At 35.7% G+C, this 9,300-nt stretch overlaps 1 pseudogene; it reads left to right on the top strand.

Annotated features, from left to right (window-relative positions):
• The first annotated feature begins 441 nt into the window (after window positions 1-441).
• LOC110217923 (translation initiation factor eIF2B subunit gamma pseudogene) lies at window positions 442-1,796 on the top strand (annotated as a pseudogene).
• The last annotated feature ends 7,504 nt before the right edge of the window (window positions 1,797-9,300 follow it).

Raw genomic sequence — 9,300 nt, forward strand, 5'->3', positions numbered from 1 at the left:
CCTCAGTGCAAGAAGCTTGGGACACTGCCCCCTGTTCCTCAGGAGCAGAGCTCAACTTTAAAAGTCAAAAAATAAGCTAAAAAAATGAGTAAGCAGAGAAAAAATCCCTGACCATAGAAAGCTACTATGGAGACTGGGAAGATCAAAACACAAACTCAGAAGAAGACAACAATGCTAAAATGCCTACATGCAAAGTCTCAGTGGGGAATATGAATTGGTCTCTAGCCCATAAAGCCTTCTTTGAAGAGCTCAAAAAGGATCTTAAAAATCAAATAAGAATTAGAAGAAAAATTTGGGAAAAGTGTGAGAGTTATGCAAGAGAAAGTCAAAAGCCTGGAAAAGGAAGGACAAAAATTTACTGAAGAAAACTATTCCTTAAAAAATGCAATTGGGGCCTGTCAGTCTGGTGTGCCACTGGAGGCTGATGTGGAGGTTGGAAACATGGAGTTCCAATCAGTGGTGATGGCTGTGGGAGGAAAATCTTGGATAACAGACTTGACTTCCAGTGTTCCCAAGCCCCTGCTCCCTGTTGGCAATAAACCTTTGATCTGTTACCCATTGAACCTGGTGGAGAGCATTGGATTTGAAGAAGTAACTGTGGTGACATCCAAAGACGTGAAGAAGTGTTTGCCCTACCTAGATTTCAAGATGAAGCTTGATGTGGTGTGTATCACAGATTAGATCGCCATGGGGACAGCTAACTCTCTATGCCACATTTCTCAGAAAATTGAGACAGATGTGTTGGTGCTGAGCTGCGATACAGTAACAGATGTTGTGCTCCATGTGGCTGCGGATCTGTTCCATGCACATGATGCTTTCCTTGTTATGTTGATGAAAAAAAGTCAAGAGTCCAAAGAAACGGTCCTAGGACAGAAAGAGAACAAGCCAGTGGAGCAGCAAGACTTCATTGGTGTGGACAGCACGGGAAAGAGGCTGCTCTTCATGGCTAATGAGGCTGACTTGGACAAAGAATTTGTCATTAAGGCATCGATCCTGCAGAAGCATCCTAAAATACATTTCCAAACAGGTCCTGTGGATGCTCATCTCTACCACCTGAAGAAATACGTTGTAGATTTCCTAGTTGAAAACAGGTCAATCACATCAATCTGGAGTAAGCTGATTCAATACTTAGTTAGGAAACAGTTCTCCTTGCCTTTATCACTGCAGGGACACATTAATAAAGAGCAGACCCCAGAGAAGAAGACCAGAAGTCCACAGATATTCACAGATTCCTAAAGGACAATCACCTGCTAGCCATGAAGCCCCACTATACCTATTGGAAATATTGTCAAAGGGATGGACAGGAAGCCTTTGCTTGAGGCCAAGTCAGCTGCTACATCCATATCATGAAAGGGTAGGGGTTCTGCTCTCGAGTCAACATCTTGGGGCTCTACATTGAAGCCAACAAGTAGATCCCCAAATTGCTACCTATTCTCTGCCCTGAGAAAGCCTTGCTTCACCCATCTGCACAGATCTGTGACCAGGCCCTGGTTGGGGCTGACAGCATCTTTGGACCATTTGTGCAGGTGGGTGAGAAGACCTCCATTAAACACTCCATCATTGGGTACAGCTGCCTCATAAGAGACAAAGTGAAAATCACCAACTCTCTGCTCATGAACTCTGTCACCATTGAGGAAGGGTGCAGCATCCAGGGCAGTGTGATCTGTAACAATGCTGTCATCGAGAAAAGTGCAGATATCAAGGATTATCTCATTGGGAGTGGTCAGTGGATAGAAGCCAAAGTCAAGAGACTGAATGAGGTGATTATGGGGAATAACCAGCTCATGGAGATCTGAGGTTGCCAGTGTCTGCATCCTTCCTCTGAAGTCTCCCAGGACCAGGCAGAGGCCCAGCCTTTGCCAACCACAACTATGTTCCTGTCTGGCTGTTTGTATTGATCTCCCAATAAAGGTATGTCTCTAGTGGGGAAAAAATCCACTAAAGAAAACAACTCCTTAAAAAGTAGAATTGGACAAATGGAAAAGGAGGTACAAAAGCTAACTGAAGAAAATAAATCCTTAAAAATTAGAATTGGGCAAGTAGAAGTCAATTACTCTGTGAGACATCAAGAATCACTCAAAGAAAATCAAAATAATGAAAAAAATAGAAGAAAATGCAAAATACCACATTAGAAAAACAACTGACTTCAAAAATAGATCCAGGAGAGATGATTTAAGAATTATTGATCTACCTGAGAGTCATGATCAAAAAAGAGCAGGCTCTTTAGCATCTTTCAAGAAATTATCTAGGAAAACTATTCTAGAACCAAATGGTAAAAAAAAAAAAAATAAAGTATCAACCAATCAGCTCCTGAGAGATCTCAAAATGAAAACTCCATGGGATATTATAACCAAATTCCAGAATTACCAAGCCAAGGAGAATATACTGCAAGAAGCCAGAAAGAAACAATTAAAATATCAAGCAGTCACAGTCAGGATTACACAACATTTTGCAGCTTCTACATTAAAGAATCAGAGGGCTTGGGATATAATATTGCAGAAGGAGCTTGCATTGCAACCAAAAATCATCTACCCAGAAAAATTGAGCATAACATTTCAAGGGAAAAGATTGGCATTCAATGAAATAGGGAATTTTCAAATATTCCTGGTGAAAAGATCAGAGCGAAACAGAAAATTTGATCTTCAAATACAAGACTCAAGAGAAACATAAAAAGGTGAACAGGAAAAAAAAATATGTTATTCAATAAGGTTAAGCTATATACATCCCTACAAAGGAAGATACTTGAGAACTGTATCTCTATTAGGGCAGTTAGATAGAGTATACATGGACAGAGAATGTGGGTATAAGTTGAATTCAATGTGATAAAATAAAAAAAAATAAGGGTGAAAAAGTATAAATTGCATCACATCAAGGACCATAGAAAGACAGATCAAAAATAAATTAGAAAATAAATAATCTAATCCTAAAGAATGAGTGGATCAAACAACAAATTATAGAAACAACCAATAATTTCATCAAAGAGAATAACAATAACAAGGCAACATACCAAAATTTTTGGGTTGCAGCCAAAACAGTTCTTCAGGGAAATTTTATATCCCTAAATGCCTATATGAATAAAATAGAAAAAGAGGAGATCAATGAATTGGGCATGCAACTTTTTAAAAAGCTAGAAAAGAACAAATTTAAAATATCCAAAAATGAAAAGGGAGAATTCACCACCACTGAAGAAATTGAAACAATAATAAGCAGTGATTTTGCCCAACTGTGTGCCAATAAATCTGATAATCTAAAGAAAGTTCATCTAATAGCTCACCTTTATTTTATTTTTGTCTACATCTTATTTTTTCAAATTGCGTGTAAAAGCAACTTTTACATTTTTCAATGTTTTTAGTTTCAAATTTGCTTTCTTCTCTTCACCTTCACTGAGATGCAAGCAATTTGATATAGATTATACATGTGTAGTCATGCAGAACATGTTTTAATATTAGACATTTTTGTAAAAGAAAATAGGCAAAAAAAATCTAAGAAAAATGAACAAAGTTTTAAAAGGTATGCTTTGATCTACATTCAGACTCCATTAGGTCTTTCTCTAGAGATGGATATCATTTTTTATCATAAGTCCTTTAGAATTGTCTTAGAATATCATATTGCTGAGGTAAGATAAGTGATTCAGAGTTGATCATTGTACAATATCACTGATAATGTGTACAGTGTTCTCCTGGTTCTGCTCACTTCATTTAGCATCAGTTTGTATAACTTTTTACAGGTTTTTCTAAAACCATCTTGTTTACAATTTCTTAAAGCACAGTACTATTCCATCACAATCACATACCGCAACTTGTTTAACCTTATTGAATCCTTTGTGATTTCCCTTTCCTGTTCACCTTTTTATGATTCTCTTGAGTCTATTTGAAAGTCAAATTTTCTCTCCTCTCCTTTCTCTCTCTGTCTCTGTCTGTCTGTCTGTCTGTCTCTCTCTCTGTCTCTCTCTCTCTCTCTGCCCCCCTCCCTCTCCCTCTTTCCTGTCCCATACTTCATCAAAAGTATTTTTCTTCTGACCATCACCTCATACAATCCAATCTCTTTTTTTCTCATTCCTACCCCTTCTCTCATTCCCCTCCTTCCTAATTTCCTGTAGGGTAAAACAGATTTCCATACACAGCTGAATGTATATGTTATTCCCTCTTTGAGCAAATTTTGATGAAAGTAAGGTTCAAGCATTGCCTGTAACCTCCCTCCATCTTTCCCTTTACTGGAAAAGCTCTTTTGCATCTCTTTTATATGAGATAATTTAATCTAATTTTATCTTTCCCTTTCCTCTTTCTCCAAGTGGATTTTTATTTCTCACTTCTTTTTTTTTTTTTTTGGATATAAAGCTCACTGAAGAAAATACTTCCTTAATAATTAGAATGGAGCAATTGGAAGCTAGTGATTTTATGAGAAATCAAGACATTGTAAAACAAAACCAAAAGAATGAAAAAATAGAAGACACTGTGAAATATCTTGTTGGAAAAACAACTGACCTGGAAAATAGATCTAGGATAGAGAATTTAAAAATTATTGGACTATCTGAAAGCCATGATCAAAAAAAAAAAAGAGCCTAGACATCATCTTTCAAGAAATTATCAAGGAAAACTGCCCTGATATTTTAGAACCAGAGGGTGAAATAGAAATGGAAAAAATCCACCAATCACCTCCTGAAAGAGATCCCCAAAGGAAAACTCCTAGTAATATTGTAGCCAAATTCCAGAGTGTCCAGGTCAAGGAGAAAATATTGCAAGCCATCAGAAAAAAAAATCAAATATTGTGGAAACACAATCAGGACAAAACAAGATTTAGCAGCTTTTATATTAAGGGACCAGAGGGCTTGGAATGTGACATTCCAGAGGTCAAAGCAGACAGGATTGCAGCCAAGAATCACCTAACAAACAAAACTGAGTATAATTCTTCAAGGGAAATAATGGATATTCAGTGAAATAGAGGACTTTCAAGCATTCTTGTTGAAAGACCAGTGCTGAATAGAAAATTTGACTTTCAAATACAAGGCTCAAGGGAACCATGAAGAGGTAAACAGGAAAGAGAAATCATAAGGGACTTATTAAGTAGTGAAGATAAAAGTACAGAGTCATTCTCATGCCTAATCTCATTGTGATGATATGAATATGGCACAGAACTACTGGGGATTACAAGGTGCTATCTGTGCCCATGGATTACAGGTGTGATTTTTTTTTTCTGTTTTGTTTTGTGGGAATCTAAGTGGTCCAGAAGGATAAAGATAGGAAGAGTTACCACGCTTGTGATTTTGTTGGTATGGGGAACTCCCCTATGTGGAAACTCTTGCTACCAATTTAACATGTCACTTTCTCTGCAACCCAGTGTCTTAGAGAATTGCCTAGAGCAGAGATGTCAAACACATTGCCTGTAGGCCAGTGGCCCATAACACTCCAAGTATAGCTTGAACCAGTTTAAAATGTGATTAGGAAATATTTAACAAACTAAATGAAATATAATAGAATATAAATAATATTACTATGCAATTTTCTAAGTCAATATAAATAATATTACTATGCAATTTTCCAAGTCAATATACAGGGATAAGTATATAAGGTTTATTTTTTCCATTTTTATTTGAGTTTGACACTACTGACTTAGAGCAATGAGAGGCTAATTGACTTGACCACAGTAACATAGCTAGTATATTTCAGATGGAGCCATGACCTAGTCGATGGATCTAGAACTGGCCTCAAAGCCAAGGAGTGGTCCATTTTGTAAATCAACTCTAAACTCCTAGTCTCATTATCATTTCTACTCAATTAAGGTAAGGAAAATCCTCTGCAATTTATAATCTTAAAGAGCTGCCAGAAACAGAGGAACATGCCCAGGGTCACATATCCAGTATATGTAAGAGGTGGATCTTGGATCCATTCCTGGCTTTGAGGCTGGCTCTTGATCCTCTATGACATATAGCTTTGTGAGAACTGAAGTGCATCTCTCTCTCTATATATATATGTATATATGTGTGTGTGTGTGTGTGTGTGTGTGTATACATATATATGTATATATATACATACATATGTATATATATATACATATATATACATATATATATGTGTATATATATATATATATACACACATATATACGGAAAAAAAATCACTTAACCTCTCTGCCCCTTTGAATCCTATCTGAAATAGGGAGTTGGAGTAGATGAACTTTAAGGTCCCTTTTAGCTTTAAATATTTGTTTCTGTGATAAATATAATTTTGAAAAGCACCTCTTCCAAAAATACTATCTGATATGTCTAAATTAATTCTTATAAACTATTCAATAAATTAAATAAAAAGCATTTATTGATTCCTTAATATGTGTCAAATACAGTCCTATGTATAGGAAAAAAAAAGAAAGAAAGGAGTACTGACAAGCACTTATATATACATGTAAACAAATAGAAAAGAGATATACAAAGTAAATACAAAGTAATTTGGAGGCAAGGGAGGGGCAGGTTGAAGAGGCAGGATGATACAAAGAAAGGTTTCGTGTAATAAGCAGTGCTGGAATTGAGCTCTGAAGGAAGCTAGAAATTCTCAGAGGCAGAGGTGAGGACAAGCATTTTCCTTTGAAGGAGATCCCAAAGACACATAGATAGAAGATACATATGTATGGGTATAGTAGGTAAGCCAGTGTGGCACATAAAGGGAAGTAATAATCCTGGAAAGCTGAGCAAGAGCCAGATTGTGAAAGGCTTTAAATGATAGATACAGAAGTGTGTATTTGATCCCAGAGTCAATAGGAAGCCACTGGAGCTTACTGCACAGGGGAATAATATGGTCAGATCTGTACTTTAGGAATATCAATTTTGCAACTGTATTGAGGATGGATGGGGAGCAAAATGACTTGAAAAAAGGAGAACATTTATAAGGCTCTTGGAAAAGTGAAAGAGGGAAGATACAAAGACCTAAATGTGATGGTGACTAGATGAATAAAGATGAAACTGACGTGAGAGGTATTTCATTATACCTGTAAACTTTGTCCCTTATTTAAAAAAAAGAAATCTGAAAGTGTTATGATTTATATTTTGTTGAATTTAAAAATACATGAGGCTAAAATTCAAAGGGCTATGGAAATGATAGTAAATTATAGTTCCCTTGTCTGAAATTTAAAGCTACAAATTAAGAGCAATAAATTATCTGTGATGGGTCAGGTGGCAAGTTCTAAAGGACAAAAGCCTCTGACACTCAGAACCTCCTCAACCATGCCAATTACTTGACTCAATTAATGAGCTGTCTCACACGTATATACATCATTTTGCCACACGATGTCTGTCTCTCAGAATACAATAGCATATATTTGCCACAATAAAAATATTTGAAGGTTGCTCCATATATTTATAATAATATCTTATTGCAATTGTTATTCCCATGAGAGTAGAAAATAATAATTAAAAAATTATAGTTCTTATCTCAACTGTCCTAACACCTTGGACCTGCCTTGCTTCTAAGTACATGTATTGTCCCCCCATTCCCACCTGTCTGCACTTTCCACTTCTTTCTCTGGGACCAGTAATCAAATCAATACTATCATTGCTTCTGAAAAATTCTTGGCATTCAACTTCCTTATCACTCTATTTACTGTGTCTGTGACTTCTCATAAAATAATCTTAACGTGACTTCAATCCTTTATATGTGTTTTCTCCTACTAAAATGTATGCTTTTTGAGAGCAAGGAATGTTTCATTTTATATGTGTATTTCCAACTCTGAATATAGTATTTGCCACATAATAAGTGTTTAATGAGTGTTTTCCATACATTAGAATTATTTCTAATGTTTCTGAAATTCTGAAATCTTTCCATCGGGCAATTGTGGAAGTCGGTGATTGCTATTTTCATGTTGCCACTTAGGTTTAATATTAAGTTTGCCTTTCCTATTAATGATAACAACAACATTTATGGCACTTTGAGGTTTGCCAAGCACTACATAAATATTATCTTGTTTTATGCTTGCACCAACTCTGGGAGGTAGAAATTATTATTCTCATTTTATAGATGAAGAAAATGAGGCAAATATAGGGTGACTTGCCAAGGCCAAGGATAATATATCTATTATCTGAAGCAGGATTTGAACTTAGATCTTCCCAACTCTAAGCCCATATTACTTAATAATGTACTCGATAGTCAATAAATAAATCAACAACCACTTATTAAGGAGCTACCAGGTACCAGATTCTGTGCTAGACATGGGGCTACAAATAGGATTAAACTCCCTAATTACAAGGATCTTACATTTTAAGGCAGAAAATGCAAACATAGAAAGGTATATATAAAGTTAATATAAAGAGAATAAATACAAGATGATTTGAGGGGATGTGCACAAGCAGTGAGGGCAAGATGGAGAGAAATCAGGAGAAGCTTCATGTAAAAGTTAGTGGTTAAAGTTCAGCTTGAAAGAAGAAAGGGATTTTACGATGTAGAAATGAAAAAAATGCATTCCAGCAATAGGAAAGTCAGTGTGAATGCACAGATAGGAAGTGGTGTATTCTTTGTCAGAAATAGACAAGTCAGTTTAGCTGAATTCCAGAGTATGAGAATCAAAGTAATATTCTGTGAAGCTAAAACTACAGACTGAGATGAGACTGTGAACTTTAAAACCCTTTAATGAGGAGTTTATATTTTATCCTTGAGGTAAAAGGTAGCACTGTCATTTATTGAACGTGTGAGTGACATAGTTAGATCTGTTCTTTGGTAGCTGTGTGGAGGATAGGTAAATGAGAAGAACTGTGAGGTAGGGAAAAAAATTAAGAGGCTACTACTATATACTAAACTAAACTAAAATGGCTATTTCTAAAGAGAGTGCCAGTAATTTTTGCCCTTTGCTGTTTCCCTATACCAAAACAAAGAAAAACAGCAAAAAAAAAAATTAAAAAATGACATAAGCACTCCGCTGTCTGTGATCATTTCAGGAAATCCTTTGTAAGCATTAATTATTAATTATTTTAAAATATAAAATTGGGTATTGACATTTTTATTACATAGATAATGAAAAAATACCAAGATAATCCCTTCCCCCAACCCCTAAAAAACCCTACTATGATTATGACCAGTTTCTTATACAAGTACAATAACGAGTATTTCATTATGAAGCCCTGGTATATAAAGTCCTATACATGTGCAGCATCTCAAATATTTTATATGAAGGTAAATTTATACTTCATATCTTAGCTAATAGTAAAAGATTATGAAGAGCTTTTCCTTCCCTATGGTAAAAAAAAAAAAAAACATCATTATAAACATGGGCTGAGCCAGAACTTCCAAATAACCTGAAAAAAGGATTTTTTGCCATCTA

The sequence above is a fragment of the Phascolarctos cinereus genome, unplaced genomic scaffold (assembly GCF_003287225.1).
Source record: "Phascolarctos cinereus isolate Bilbo 61053 unplaced genomic scaffold, phaCin_HiC Scaffold_5;HRSCAF=322, whole genome shotgun sequence".
NCBI lineage: Eukaryota > Metazoa > Chordata > Mammalia > Diprotodontia > Phascolarctidae > Phascolarctos > Phascolarctos cinereus.